Raw genomic sequence first — 16,983 nt, forward strand, 5'->3', positions numbered from 1 at the left:
TCTTTCATGATATGACATTCCGCATAAGAATTTCAAAACATATTGTAAAATAATGTAGATGTGAACCTGATTTTTTTTTTGTGTGTGTGTGTGTGTGTGAGTGCGTGCGCGCGCGCGCGCGTGTCTGTGTATGTGGGTGTGTGCAATACAAGGAAATGTCTTTGTTTGAAAGAGCAGAAAACAATCTTTCAATATAATTTACGAAATCCAGAATATTTTAGTCTTTATGCTTCAACAAAATGTATGCTTATTTTATGTCAATACATTCAATAACTGATAGAAATGGGTGGCTTTAACCCCCCCCCCCTCCCACTTCCCATCCTCTTAGAATCGCTACTGCTCTTATTCGAGTTATCAGTTTACATCTCTTTTTAAAAAATGGAGTACGAATCCTATCAATTTTACGACAGCCTTACTTGAGTTAGCAAATAGTCTATACAAAATAGACATACACAAACACACACACACACGCACACACACATACACACACAAACGCGCACACATTGTTGCTTTCATCATCACCATCATTTTCATCATAACAAATTGATTTCTTTCCCCTGTTGTGCTTTTCCCGATGCTGTGTCCTATATTTCGCCTTTCACTAACGTTTTAATAAATATTTACACTACTCCGGGGTGTGATGTAATTCTCAGAAAGGTCAATTCAGTCTCGAGTTATCACGGTTATGACGGGAAGATGCAGGCTCGATTGCCCATTAAATATTGGTTACCATGGGTACTAAAATTGCATCCATATTCTAGGATGTCATTAAGGGTAATAGTCAGCTAAGGTAACGGAAATGAAATTGGAATTACAATTTTATGAGATAGTCGGCAAATAATTACCGGAACCGACTAGTATGGTATAGCCCCCGGGATCGGCGAGGCGAGGAAAGTTTGTCCACTCAAGTAAAGGAGGTGATTATTTGCTTTATATCCCAGATCGACAATATTTTGCCACCGAGAACATAAATGACGCTAGAAAGAAAGATATGCAAGAAGTAATATATATATATATATATATATATATGGAAGTGGGAAGAGTTGCACCCCCCCCCCTCCACCCAATTGAATGGAAAAAGTGAAATAAGCAAATGATTATGTATCCGTACCTAATTAAAGTAAATCATAAAGAAGATAAAGCAATAATCAAGTTGTTAAAATAATTTCGGTTCTTGATCAGGGGTGATGGTATATGGTATCATTTAAAGTGCCCTTTTGGGCGATGCCCCCACAATTTTAAACACATTCCAACTCCTGAAGATTTATGGAGGTGTCGTGGCGTAATGGTTCACTCACTTGACTCTCAATCCGTGGGTTGAGGGTTCGAATCCGAGGCTGCCAATACCGCCTTTAGTCAAAAAAATAATCCGCATTTGCCACTCACCAACCTCGTGTAAACACGGTAAATGGGTGCCTGGCACTTTCAAGGCCCACAAAAAGACCAGTATTTATACTGACGTGGCTACCCTGGGTAAATAAAACCAAATTATCATCATTAATGGCTGCAAAACCTCACATAAACGTTGCAAAATCTCATATTAAACAAAAGGAATGTTGACATTTCCTAGGTAATCCACTTTTGGAACAGCTTAAATCTTTAAGTACATCAATATGCGACGTGTACACAAAACATTAGAAGGGTAGGCCTAGAAACTACCGTATAATTTCTTGGAAATTGTCACGAGACCTTAAAAACCCACAAGGGATATACTGCAGGATTGTTCATTGAATTAACAAGTATATACAGCGGGAAGATGGGAGTTGAAATAGGGCTGTTTTCGCGGTTTCTGGCCAGATTAAGGAAAGGAAACTGTCAATACGATGAAAGTTTAATATTTCATTTCGATTTACCACAAACATGATTTTGTTTGGGGAAACGTAAACATGGTATCAACAAAACAAATGAAACAATTTTTACCATAGCCCTACGAATCTTTTTCCTCGATTAAAAAAAAAAACTGTTGTATTTCATGATTTTAACATTTCTGTTGAGTATCTGTTCTATATCCATTGGGTATATGTCTGTTTTCCATGGTTCTCTGACCATCTAGCCATCTATCAAATTATCTAGATAGTCCCCGAAACCATGCCTTAAAACTTACCTAATTCAGCAAATGTGAAAATATTGACTCATATAGAGGTGCCTGCACTTTTGTATGTTTTTTATTTTATTTTTACAAGAATATGGTGTGATATAAATGCTATTAATCATCATTTTCATCGCCATCATCATCATCGCCATCGTCCTCATCCTCATCATCGCAATCATTCTCATCATCGTCACGATAATCATCATCATTCTTTATATTCTTCTTCTTCTTTTCCCCCTCCTTTATCTATCTATGTATCTACCTTTCTATTTAGTTATCTATTCATCGTTTTATCTATCTATCAACGGATCAGTCTATCTGTCTAGTTACTAGTTTCTTTTATCTCTATCTGATTGCCTTTGGTCTAAATTTCCATTTGTCATTATCTTCGTAGATTCTTCGTTTCTAAATGACAGAGAGCAAGACATTGCGAAATTAATTATGGAATGCATAGGAAAAATCGATTCGAAGAGTACCGGTGCACACACTTTATTCACAAGCTAAACATAATACATGCAAGCACGTTTTCATACGTCTTTAGATACTCTGAAAAAGGTGCGTTTTGATACGCGTATGAGCCAGAATCATGTTTCTGAGAGATGATAAACGCCAAGATGTTTTGAAACGCGTATATGTTTCGGACTTTCTTCAAATTTATTTGCTTATCTTAGAATACCCTAAGAGGAGGGAGGGATGGGGAAAAGAGAGAGAAAGGGAAGAGGTATAACAGATGTTTACTTCAAGATGGTCTTAGACTTTGTTTTTATTATCAAGAAGAAATTGATTATAATAAAAGCAGCTATATTTTTTAGTCTGTTTATTTTTTGTTGTTGATTTTGTTTTGATTATTTCTTTTTAATTTTCTAGGCAAACACGTCAAACTGAATTCAAGATGACGTTTAAACTATATATTTTTTTCGGCATTGAATTTTGTTATGTGCTTCGTTACATACAGCCCCGGCGGCAACGAAAGAAAGTAATATAGCATTGAGGGCATTAGTGTGAATTACCCACAAGAGGTACATTTGGAACGGACTAACACAGTGTTTGGACTGTTTTGAAGTTACAGATTGTGGGTAATTTTGCTAATGCCCGAACAAAATGGGGTGTACTATTTTTTTTATAAGATTATATTTCATTTGTTTTTATAAAATTGGATTTTACCATTGGATAATGGCCGGTCATTATCCAAATTAAGCGTTAGGCAAAATAAACGCCATGTCACGTGGACGCTTTCAACCAATCGTATGATTAGGATCCACGTCATCATCTTATAAAACTAATAATTACCACTAAGTTTTCCCCAGCACATCAACACACCACCCATAGGGGTAGTCACCCGTCCGCGTCCTTGCCCCAGGTACTATCTTCCAACCACCAGCTGTACAAATAGCTTGTATTTATTGTCAAAATGACACGATTTTTTTTCTTCGGCCGTCCCGAGGGAAATCAACCATAGACATCCTTCTAGAGGAATCGATCAGCTACGGTCAGTGGCGGTTCTGGAGGGCGGGTGGGGGAGGAGGGGGGGGGGGCTCCAGACTACATAAAATGAATTAAAATGAGGTACATGTAGAAGATAAATGCGAGAACCCCGAGCTCTCACAAGCCCTCCCCTTAAAAATATTACGAATAAAATTTAAAAAACCGCTGTGTGTTAAAAGCATGCCAACTGTCGTAGCGTTTTCACACTACAGCAATAAAACGTATCGAAATATTTTATACCGGAGATCAACGCAGTTACCACGATGTGGAAACATACTCCATGAAGTGTGATAAAACATGTCATCACGGCGTCAAAAACATATTTACCATATTGTGATGGACACAATTCTCCACCAGTGTATTAAGAGTATTAAATCATCGAGAAAATACGTTCACATAGTCAATGCATAGGCATAGCAGTGCAAATACACATATAGCGTTCAGAGTCTTATAAGTATATTCTCCTTCCTCCCTACTTCTCATCTCCCCCACTATTTCTCCCTCCCCTATCTCTCTCTCTCTCTCTCTCTCTCTCTCTTTCTATCTATATCTTTCACCCCACCCTTTTTTCTCAACCTCTCTTTATCAAGCTAAGTTTCATCGACAGTGTTTGTCTTTTCTGTCCAACGTTATTTCTGATTTCCCAAATGAATTGTTATTGTCCACATCTGACAAGGCATCGACATTTGGGCATCGCGTCATCGATAAAGTAAACGAGACTAAAGTTAGTTGATATAGAAGCCACTCTAAGAAGCTTTTTAACCCTTCCAGGACGATTGACGATATTTCTACTTTGGCTCAGTCTTTATATATATATATATATATATATATGTATGTATATATTCTGAGCCCTAAAACAATACCAGCCACGGAAACTATACCATTCTTGGGACGAAACGAAACGTTTCTATAAAAATGTCAACGTATTCGGTACGTTTGCATTGTTTTTCTGTATATTTTCGGGTATCCATGAGAAGAAAGATTTTTAAAAATACACAAACTGTGTTTTTTTTCTCAAAATCACTGTTATCCTGTTTCAATTGTTTCAGATGATAAAAGAGAATTGTTTTTTTTTAAAGCACCAGTTCCTCTTCGCTATTCGGCAAAATAAAAGAGTTTTAAGGCACTTGCGTAATCTTTTTTTTCCTGGTCTGAATACTTTGCATTTAACGGCAATGTAATAATAATATTCCGCGTTTGTATAGCGCTTACTTCATCGACGATATTTCTAAGCGCTTTACATGGCTTGAAAGTTGGGCATAAATTACTTTGGGCTTATTCTGTTGAGATTTTAGAATGGTATGAGTTAATTTCAGATGCCTACAGCTACAGGCTTTTACAGTGAAAGAGGGCATAATGATACCGATTTGACAACAAGCCACCTGCCAGGTCGGTGCCGGTTAATTCCGTCTTCAGTTCACAAGTTCATGGGACCCTTTTGCACAGGTAGTGTACGACCAATCGCAAGCTACGATAGATCGAAATCTCTATTCCAATGTTTTGTCCTGGTAGCGTAGTTTGATTTCGAGGAAATCGTTGTTTTAAAGATCACTGTGATTTGTTATCATCTTATAAGCTATGGTGTAGTTTTGGCCCGCGAAATAATAACAATAATGATTATAATGATGGCTTCTTCTGAAGCGCACCGGGTCTGTCGGGCATTACGCTCATGGCGCGCTAAACATACAAATGCAAATACGAAGGTGCAATATATCTGTACAATATTAACATATTGAATCTAAAGCATTGTTAATAGTATCGCGACAACTTGCTTATAAAGGCAAGGTGTTCTACCGATCCTTCAGATTTACGTAAAATGACACCTGCTGCTCCCGATGTCCCGATGTGTCGACAGCCATGTCCCAAAATGCATCACCAACTAATGAGGTGCGCGAGGTGACGTACGCCTTTACCGAAAGATGGCACAATTGAAAATACATAACAGCCGTGGTAGCGATGTCGGTAAAAAAACAAAACACCTTTCATTTGACACCAAATAAGCTGAGAATCCAGAAGCGGATCTAGAGGGGGGGGGGGGGGGGTTGCAACCCCCCCCCCCCCAAAAAAAAAAAAAAAAAAAAAAAAAAAAAAAATCCGGGGACCATTTTTTTAAATCTTATCTTTTTTTTTAAACTTGTAATTTTATTTTATTCTATTTCTATGTATTTATTTCATTTATTATTATTATTATTATTATTATTATTATTATTATTATTATTAATATTATTATTATTATTATTATTTCTTTTTGGGGGGAGGGGGGGGGGGGTTGGGCGAACAAATGTCACAGAGTCCCTTGCCCCCCCCCCCCCCATCAGCTTTTTTGAGGACACGGGCCACCGCCGAAGTGACAAGCTAGGCCAGCGTTGCCGATTCTCATCCCCAAAATCCCCACATTAAAAAAAAAAAAAAATTGGGGGATTGTTGAAGTCTTTGGGGATGAAAAATAAATATTTGGGAATGAAAATAATATTGAGTTTTATGAAAAACGAATTTGGGGATTTTCTGTCAAAATTTGGCAACTTTGGGGATATTTTAAGTGTCGTTTGGGTGGGGATTTTGTGAAGATTTAAGCTGGCAACGCACGCTGAGCTGGGCTGCTCATTTCCTGGATTACTTGTTCAAGTTGCTCACTTTTTTATCAGTCTGGTCTGAGTGTAGTGACAAGCAATATGGAAGCAAACAGGGCAACGAAGTTGCGGCAATCCAGTCTCGCATCTTTTTTTACTGGAAGGTATGTTTGAATCATGCAAAAAAGTTGGCATACAGGGTAAATTACCATACATGGGGGTGTAATACGGACGTGTTCATGCACTGCTTTTTATGGTCTCCATTGTGTTAATAGATGCCAGGAAAACATCACTTACGGGGTTCAAATAAACACCCCAAAAAAAATCGGCTCGCCGCTTCGCGGCTCGTGGATGATGCTCCGCATCGTCATTATTGGTCAACCCCCCCCCTTAGCAAAAAGCTAGATCCGCCCCTGGAATCATAATTTAGACAATTAAGACATCACATCGGTATTTTATGTTAATGAATGCTGTCTTCCCTAGACGGCTGTGTCTGTGTCTGAGATATGTGGAAAACTATTCATGCCATTAATATTACAGACAAACAGAACAAATTGCTCAACAAAACAGTGTCAAACTATCTTTAAAAGGGGAACGGGGCAACCGGGCGAATGCCTCTACCGTCCCTCCTTCTACCTGACACAACATAACATCGACAAGAAGTTGAAAAAGTACCTAATTTTGATTTTGTAAAATAACCTTCTTCTAAAAAATTGCACCGGTAACATTTTGAGTCAAGAGAAAAGAAAATGACCAAAATTAAACAACATAACAAAAAGTAATCCAAATATATCCCTCAAACAGATCGAAATATTACGATGAGTATATAAGCCTACACACAGAGAAAATGCTTATATTCTGTCTTTTTTCTATCCATATCCCCTGTTGTATCATGTTTCCCATTTTAGAAAGCATTTTATTTGGAAGAGAATACTCTGGATACGCGTATTTTATCAAAATATCGTGACCAAAAAACTGAGGTAAGAATGTTTCCAAATGGTTTTTAAGCGATACCCTCAAAATCTTGATACAGTTAAAGACTTATCACTGTTCTAAGAAAACGAAAGTCTTTTCCACTGTAGGTGTGCATTTCGACGGAGTTTGTTTTTTTGGAATGGAAAAGCAATTACGGCGAACTGTAGGAAATTGAGATAATAAAAACATTATATTTAAAGGTTTTTTTCCCCCCGAAGGCACGCTGTGATTAAGTGACGGAAACAAAGCGTATAATTGAGGTATAAGTAACATAATGTTTCTTGTTTTGTAAAAGTACCAGCCTCACTCTGCGTTCTCTCTCTCTCTCTCTCTTTATCACACACACACACTCACACATTTACTGTATCTCGCACTCTTTCATCCTTCTCCCTCTTTCTCTTCTCTCTTCTCTCTTCTCTCTCTCGCTCTCTCTCTCTCTCTCGAAATACATAAGCATACAAACGCACACACGCACCCACACACACCAAACAGTATCACTCACACACACACACACACTCTCTTGCTCTCTCTCGTTTTCCCCTTCTCCACTCATCCTGCTCTTGCTGCCCTCACTCCTTTTGAATTTCAAGTGTCAAAGGAAATTATTGGGAGTCATAATTACTCAAGAGAAAGATAGCGAGAGAGAGAGAGAGAGAGAGTGAGGAGGGGGAGGTATCATTAAAGGGTACTAGCAGAACATGATGTTTCATTGCAAAAATGGTAAGGAAATAAAAGGTCAAGAGAGAGAGAGAGAAAAAAAGAGAAAGAGAGAAAGAGAGAGAGAGTGGAAGGAAAAGGGTCAGTGGGTGTCGCTGAACTCGAGTGTGCGTGTGCGTGTGTGTATGTGAGAGAGAAAAGAGCAAGCGAGGGAGAGAGAGACAGAGAGAGACAGACAGAGACAGAGGCAGACCGCAAAGCATTTTAATGGCAAAAAGGCAAGCATCGTTTCCTGCTTCCGTCACTATACATACATATACAATTCGTCGGCGTTTTTATAAACCGACGAATTTCGTACAGTAATATGACGGATTCCTCATTTTATAAAAACGCTGACGAAATTTTAAAAGGAATTCAAAACGTATAAATCCCACAGATCCAGTTACAATAACCCGTTCTTAACCCCTTTTAGCTAGCACATCCTTTCGTATAAGTCTATTATCTATACTGAGGCTTGCCATGAGGTAATGGCGTAACAGGACACTGGTATTATGGGGGACCCGTCTTTCTAGGTCCATGGTTCATGTATGTGAAATGCACATTCGAATATGGGATCTCAGTTATCAGGAGATTGGTCAAGGTTTTTGGTATCTACAGACTTAAAAATAATGTTCTACTTGATACTATCTGAATGCAACTCGCCCCTCTCATTACACACTCTCTCTCTCTTTTTTTGAATTGCACTTTGTATTGTTGTATATTTTATTGTATAATTGTTTTTCTTCATGATGATGACGTCAGCTCTAGCTGTGCTTATGACAACCCCTCTTTTATATGTATGGTTTTATGTGACCATACAAAACAGTTGAATATGTGTGATCATGGAGAATATGGAAAATAAATGGAAATCATATTAAATCAAATCAAATCAATTCGAATGCAGATTATTATTTGTTATGGATTATAATCCAAACATGAAGTCAATTCTCTGTTAAAAAAAGGATAATAAATATTAATAAAAATGCAAAAAGGTTGCTTTCCCCTCTCCACTCCCCTTTTCTTTTCTCTCTGAGTCCCTTGTTCACGATGTGAGTTGGAGTACATCTCCCTTTGCCCCTCCCCCTCCCTCCCTGTTCTACGCCACTGTAGTGATATTGATACCTCAGAACCGCTACGCTCCTCCTTGAAAGTGTACCTAAACAGGTGTATCCCTTTTGGGTAGACATCGCCTATAATGATGACATTCAGGGGAATATAAAACAATGAAGATAATTGTTGTAATTGAAACCTTGAACATCTGTCGAAAGAAAAGGTATTTCGCAAATCCTCTCAAGACAGTGCAGTTATCCTCGTCCATTCACCTTTTGAAAGGTGCGAACACTACAGTGACGAAGTGCGTAATCCGAATATGACTCATATGCATGGGATACACAATAGGGTATTGTCATTGAACTTGTCCGAGTAGATTTAAGAGTCTACGATTCTGTTAAAAGTGACTTTCCATGCACTGTTGTCGAAATATCGTTTTGTCGCTATTGTCCAGGCAAGGCCGACTAAGGGTGAATACGCACAGAGTGCCACCATGTGCGTTCGGAACTGGGGAAGAGTCCTCTCGATCAAATGCATTTTTGTATGATGATGATGATGATGATGATGATCCACAGCACTTGTATGGCGCCATTTATTTGGTTCAAACATTTAAAGGCGCCCACTCCTCCAGTAGTAATTCATGGACTACACGTTTGCCCGGAAAGATAGGATTCGAGGCCTGCTTTAAAAACTTTCTAGCTGGTTAGTGTTGCGAAGAACAGGAGGGAGGGAGTTCCAGAAGCGTGGAGCAACTGAAGAGGTTCGCTAAATCATTGCAAAGAAGCAATTACATTTAATTGAACGGTATAACACACAAAAAACATTCGTCATGTTTGAATGTATTTAATTCAATTTGATTAACCATGAGTTTTTATTACTGTTTTTCCGCATGATTCCTTATCAGTGATGCCTTTGCAACACACATAAGGAAGTATTAGTATCGAAATTTACAAAATAGAAATATATAGATCATGCGTGCAAAAAAGGAATCCTTGTCCAATAACGTTGCTACTCGTCAAACATTTAAAAATCAGAAGGAAAAAGAGTACATGCTCCATTATGAATTATCCTTTGCAACTTTACCAGTTCTTAACATTGAAAACAAAGTGATTCTCACGTACTCCATCCTTCTCAAATAGCCGTTAGCCAGTTCCTTTCACAGAACAATCGCCTGTCAAGTAATCAACTTTATTTCTAATTCGATAATGACAGCATTTGAAAGCACAAACATGTCCCAATGTCTCGTGTTGCATTTCAAAGTCACCAAATAACTTAAGGCAACCCATTCAAGGGGACGTTAGGACGTCAGGACGCCACAAACACAATACGAGTATCGTGGTATGACGGGGACTGTATAGACATGGCTGTCGGCACGGAATATAATTCATGGATACTTGTTCTAGGGGTGTACGGGGTGCGTTATTTTCCTCTGTTGCACAGATTGTGGCTTTTTTTTTAAAGGGGTCTTGATTTAACCCTAACCCTAACCTTAAACTTTCCCATAGGCTCAACACGCACCTAACCCCAATCTGTGCCGCCGAAAAAAATAACGCGTACGGGGTATAGTCCCCCCCCCCCCCACACACACACATTAATAAACAGGATATGCCTTCTCCCCCTCGCGCTCTCTCTCTCTCTTTTTCTCTCTCTCTATCCCCTTGTTCTCTCTCTCTCTCTTTCTCTCTCGCTCTACCCCCTCTCTCTGACACACTTTCTCTCGTTCTCTCTCATCGTTTATCTCCACCCTTTCTCTATTTCCCTTATCAATTTTTAGTATCCCCCTTCCCATCCACTTTCTATCTCTGTGTGCGAGTGTTTCTCCTCTCTCCCCCCTTTCTCTCTCTCTCTCTCTCTCTATTTACATATTTCCCATTCAATCATATTTTTTTCTCTGCCCCCTCTCCCTCCTCTCTCACGTTCTCTTTCTCTTTCAACCGTCTTCCCTCTTCTTCTCTGTTCTTTTCTTCTTCTCGTTCCCCTTCTCCCTTCCCCTGTCCGTCATGGAAAAAGAAGCGTTAACGAAATATAAATGTCATGACGCCCTCAGGGGTAGGACACAAGAAACACTGAAAGAACGGTCGAAACATCTACAGAAATTTGTCGCCAGATCTGATCTTGTAAAAAATTATATAGATTCAGTTTAGATCGCCGGGAGTTCCACCTCTGCGATGCAATTATCTAAATCGTCAAGGCCCGGAGCAAAGATATTTAGGAGATGATCGCTCTATGACAATGACAGGTTAGGACTTAAAAAACTGCTTTTTAATATCTTTGAAAGCCTTTTCGTGTCGTTGAAACTGCACGTAAACTTCAAGGATAAAGCAGGGTGCTAGTTACGTGATTACATTGTGAAAGAAGTATGAAAAAGGTGTACTATGAAATAAATTTAGATAATCGAGCATTGTATGGATTTGGACTTTTGACTTAATTCTGTCACAAATCACCCAGAGTGAAAGAAGAAAAAAAAAGCATCGCATCTAGATAAAAGGTTTTGGATGCCGGTGTTGCAGGTTTATGTTGACCCTTTTCTCTTACTGCAGAAGGAATCAATAATTGTTTAGGAATTATGTAGGTATAACTTTATTTCTAGTTGAATCCACTACATAATCACAGAGAACAAATTTCCCGAGTCGAATCACCCTGTTAAGGGTGGGTGCCCCATGTTTTAGCATTGATTTCTGCTCCGAGACGAAGACTGATCCCTAACTATATTATCTATCTATGGGTACGTTTATGCTCAACTTTTTCTGGCCAGAATAAGGCATTTCTTACGCGTTTAGTTCAAAACACGGTTGCGTCCTTTCTCATTTTTGTAGAATCACCGAAAAACGGCGACCGTAATCGCCGATCGTAATCTCACAAAAAGATGCGTTTTGGATCGGCGATTCTGGGGAAGCATAAACGCACAATCATTTTGTAAACGCGTTTAAATGGGGTCAACGTAGCATGCGCAGAGCAGGTTTGCAAATCCAGCTGCAGAGCCAAAATCATGCCTGGAGGAGCCAGAGAAGTGAGCATAAACAGTACTCCGTGGAACTGTGATTTCGATGAGCGTTTACGATGAGCGTTTCAAATCGCTCATTCTGCCTTCAAAATTGAGCATAAACGTACCCTTAGTCTCATAGCTTGGAGGCCGGTGGGGCGACAATGAAATGGACCTTGAGACACAGGTTCTCTATAATTTTCTGTCTTCAGCTGTTCTAGTTTGCTGCTCGAATGACATTCCCGTCAACTGTTTGCTCATTAATAGTCCATGTCCTAGTTGGTCTGCCCCTCTTTTCTCTCACAAGATGATGTTTACCAAGCTATTCTTCCATCTAGTTACATGCCCAAACCACTGAAGCTGTCTTCTTTTCACAATTGTCATGAGGTGACCATGTTTCCATACACGAATCTCAATTATCTCTCTCATTTTTTCGGTGAATGTATGCAAAGTAAAGTGGATATGCATAAGATAAATAAGATGAATCTCAAATGGAAGAGTGTTAAAGGGATAGTTGAGTTCTGTTTTCAGACCGCTTTTCATTCCTTAAAAGTGCGTGGTTATTGCTCTTATTCTTATCTATAACATTTCTAGTGCCCTTTTAGAACCTAAAATGTGTGGAATTTAGCCAATACGATCATACCAATTCAGCTCCACTTTCAAAAAAATACGGTGACCGTTAATTAATTATATAATTAAAAATAACAATACATGGACCGGCTGGTCGTGCGTAATATAACCAACACGAAAAGGCCAACAAAAAGCCAACATCGGCATTGGCTGTAATACGATGTAAAAGGCGCTATTTAATTTTTTTCAACGCCTTTTTCAAATTATCTAATATTTGTTGTGGTACACAATTATTAGAAATCGTTATTTTATGGATATTTCAGCCGTCTCTGAACCGATTTGATCAAACAAAGATGATTTTGTCATTTAAATTGTATGTTCTTTCAAATTTGACACTCAGTTTTTCATTATCTCACAAAAAAATTATTTTGTGTAGCGCCCTCTGCAACAGAACTCAACTATCCCTTTAACCCCTGTACATTTAGAGAATTCAGTACCAGTCCCTCGGAGAGGACCTAAGGCCGTCAGTCCTCTGGTTGCTTACTAACAAGCATTTATTCTTTCTTAGCAGTCGGGTAAAATAACCACCACTAAATATAGAATCCGCGTTGGCATATATTCAATGTTTTTCACAGTCTTCAAGAGACTGCTTGGGAGACGATTGTTTTTCTTATCAGCCTGTTGAGACCGGCCTTCAAGTGACACTTAGCTAAACCTCTGATGTATGGTGCTAGAGCATTGTCGCCTCTAACTTCTTCTTTTGACATGCCCCGATCAGACAACCGTGTCGTCAAAAATCAGCTTGAAAGTAGTCAGTTTGATCTTCGAAGATGATAAATTCTTTAAGAAACGTGTCTTTTCAAGTGTTATCTTTAATCATTATGATGCAGGTATCTACTTGTTTATGCTCTCCTGAGTCTGGTCGTGTAAAGTGTGTGATCTGGCGTCAAGATAATAGTTGGTGGCAAACTCAGTGTGTTGAAAAGTTCACTCTGATTATAGGGCTGGACTTTAAAGGGAACTTGTTGAATATTCTAAAATGATTACTGAGCTTGCTTATCCTCTACAAGTCAGTTTGGACAATTTTCTTTAAACAGGAGACCAATGAAAAGAGTTACAATAAAAATTGCCTGTTATTTGTAATATGACATGAAATAGCTGAAAAGCTGAGAATAAGTTCCACAAATTCAGCAAGATTGGGTCGATTGATTTCTTTTTATTTAATCATCAATCTCCCAAACTGCACAGTACGCATACAGTTCTACATAATCAGCCCTTTTCGCATTGCTTCCAGGCAGTTTTCTTCAAAATGTCATCGCACGACCAGTCACCACAATGAAACAGTATCTTTGAAAAGGGCAATCCTTTTTTAAACTACTAAAGGGCAGCCATCAAATATCTTTTCCCCGACAAGGAAAGGAATAAATCGCAGAATTTATGCATTGGTCGAGTTGACGAATTTGTCGTTATACTTAAAGAACATACTAGTTTTGCAGTTAAAAGACGTGTGGTCCCAAAATATCAAAATGATGTACTAACTAGAATGCGAACAAAATTCATAGATATTAATAACTGTATTTTTTCCTCTTTTTTTTTTGTTGTTGTTTTTGTTTGGGATTTTTTTTCTTCTGAAGCATTATGAATCAACTCTTCCGCTTTATTGTTTCTATTTGGATTCTGCGAAGGGCTTTTAGAGGATTTAAAGGAATTTTTAAAGAGCTCCAACAAATCCCTTCACGTTTAACGGCCTTCCGTACTCGACTTCATAAAGAGCCTCTTTCCGTTTCTATGAGAGAATAGGGTGTTTAAAGAAAAGGTAAACTGGAAAGTTGAAAAATAAATGAAATGAAATAAAAGTTCTGGTAAAGGTCAAAAGTAGGCCTATTTTGTGAGTTTTTTTTTTTCATTTTTCCATTTCTAGGAGGGGTAATATCCGAAATCTACCCTCAATATTAACCGTATACCATAACCTTCCTCATTCTCTTAAATATCCCCATAGGATTAACACGCGCACATACCCCAATCGTATGTTGAAATAAATGTTGGCACCCCCCCCCCCTTTCCAGCGACAAAACCGGGTACTTCAGTGTAATGCATGGATAGCTGTCCTCCCCTTTTACCTCGCCATTTTGGAATTTTTGCTGCTCCCCTGACACCTTTTGCACGCATGAGTTATGAAGAGAGATCGAAAGTGTTCCTTTAGCAGTTTTTGCCTGAAGTTTGTCCGTCATTTTTGTTCTCGGTTCAACATGTCTAGTGTTGAGAGGTGCGGGGAGGGAAAATCAACTTTGAGGTTCACTTAGGGATCGCATCGTTTGGAGTGAAAACCATGCTCAAAGTGGTAGCATCCATGCTCACACGGATAATTCAACTATGACATGTAAAAAGTGAGGTATAAAAGATAAGAACCACAGTTTTGAAAAGTGTTTACAAAATAACCTTAACACATATATGTTTGATTTGTATGTCCTTTCTTACTTCTTTTCCTTCGTTTATAATGCAGATGATTTAATGTGATCTATTTTTGTGTTTGTTTCACAAGTGCGCCTTGAGCATTTGATTTCAAGTTCATTCGGCGCCTCGTAAATTACAAGTTCGCCCTACAGTAAAAAAAAAAAAAATAGAAAAAAGAAATGTTGTTAGTTTAAAATCAAGACAGTAATTCACCATGAACGTCATTTAGACTATAAGGAATAATTATATACAAGCTCTCAGTTGCATTACACAAAGAGCAATAGTGCACGCACATCTTATGTGTTTTCATAAATGGCAAAGATAACAACTTAAGTTTTGTAGAGGAGCTTTTCAAAAGGTTGAAAGACCCGAATTGAAGCTAAGAATTCAGGGAAAGGGTGTAACACGAGCATAATACTTTTGTTCTAAAAGAGTGATATCCATCAGGCTGGCGAAGTAACTTTATACTGCGTTTGACGGATGGCGTTATGTTGGTCATGTAAAAAGATATGTTTTTAAAAGAAACGCACTTTTGGAGGGCGGCCATTTTGTAAGACGATGATCATTATCTTTTAACGTAGGTTTTAAAGGTAAACCCTAGCCAATTTTAGGCTATAGAGTGAACGAGTCACATATTCAGAACTTAAATTGTTATTTTATCGAGGCTTGATATAAATTGGGATCAAGATAAAGAATGGTCATTATAATAGGAGAATGACACCATTACTGCTGCATTGTGGGGGATATTAACCATAGTACAGAGTGGAAGGCATTATGGCCAAAACAATTGTGGACCCTTGAAATTTAACTCTTATATAACCATTAACCTTGGATATCATTTCATGTATTTTAATACAAACTAAAGGAAAAGGTACTCTTGAAGGAAATGATTGAAATGTCAGGTTGCGTTCGTCATCGTCAAAACTTTAACCTTATTAACATTTCAATATCTAACCGGAGTTCTGTCACATTTTAACTGACCAGTTTCTTTGATTAATTTGTGTTGGTCCTCATTCATATTAACCTGGTGTCTGGTGGTCTTCCTCCTTTAAAGATAAAGTTGATTTCTTGTCATGCGATTGCATCGTGAACGAAACGGTGTGAAATCGATATGAAAGGTTGATCATCTAGCATATGTGTGTACTGCAAGGTTCTGGAATCATCAAAATGATAAGAAATTTGGCCCAGTCTTGGTAAAGTTACAAGCACTGTACACAGAAACATGTATATGGGACTAAACGAACATGTGGCATAAAAATCAGTCCCGATTTTTATGATGTTACATGCGCTATAATATTTAGAATATTAAGGCATTTAAAGAGCCATGCTTTTCATGGAACATTTTTTATCTGGTGTTCTTCCACATTTGCATGATACAATGATAACGCTCGCAAATTATTTTTCACCTCTTCTCAGAACTCAACCTTCCCTTTAAGTATGAAAGCAGCTACTTATTATCGTGATGTATATATTTCTCATTGTAATGCAAGAGGGTGTTGGTGTCATTTTCTCCTCCAGGGTCCACTTCGCTTTTGACCTAAATATGGCAAGTAAAAATTAGCATGAAGTTTAATATAGTGCCGTATGCCCTTGCATGCACTCAAACACGGCTATCCCAGCTTTTCTCTCTCTCTGTCTCTGTCTCTTTCTTTCTCTCTATCTCTCTCACACACACATACTCTTTCTATCTATCTATCTACCGAACAACCGATTAAAAAAAATTATATATATATAAATATATGATACCGATAAGTTCATCTTTCACAGTCTTGTGTGTGCGTGTGAATCCTTCTTTCTCTCTCTCTTCCCTCTTTCTCCTTATGCATTTCTCTAACACAAACCCACAGTCACTGCAGACAAACATGATCCTTCTCACACATACTCCCTTTCCCTCTCCCCTAACTTTTTCTTTATTTCCCACACACACACACACGCACACACGCACACACACACACACACACACCACACACACCCACACACGCACCCACACACACACACACACACACACACAGCCTCACAAACTCTCTATCCCTTTTTTTTATAACTCTATCTGTTTCTATCTCCATTTTTTTTCTTCACGCTCACACTTACCTCTATAAAACCTTCAT

This window comes from Strongylocentrotus purpuratus, unplaced genomic scaffold (assembly GCF_000002235.5).
Source record: "Strongylocentrotus purpuratus isolate Spur 01 unplaced genomic scaffold, Spur_5.0 spur5_scaffold_18, whole genome shotgun sequence".
Classification (NCBI taxonomy): domain Eukaryota; kingdom Metazoa; phylum Echinodermata; class Echinoidea; order Camarodonta; family Strongylocentrotidae; genus Strongylocentrotus; species Strongylocentrotus purpuratus.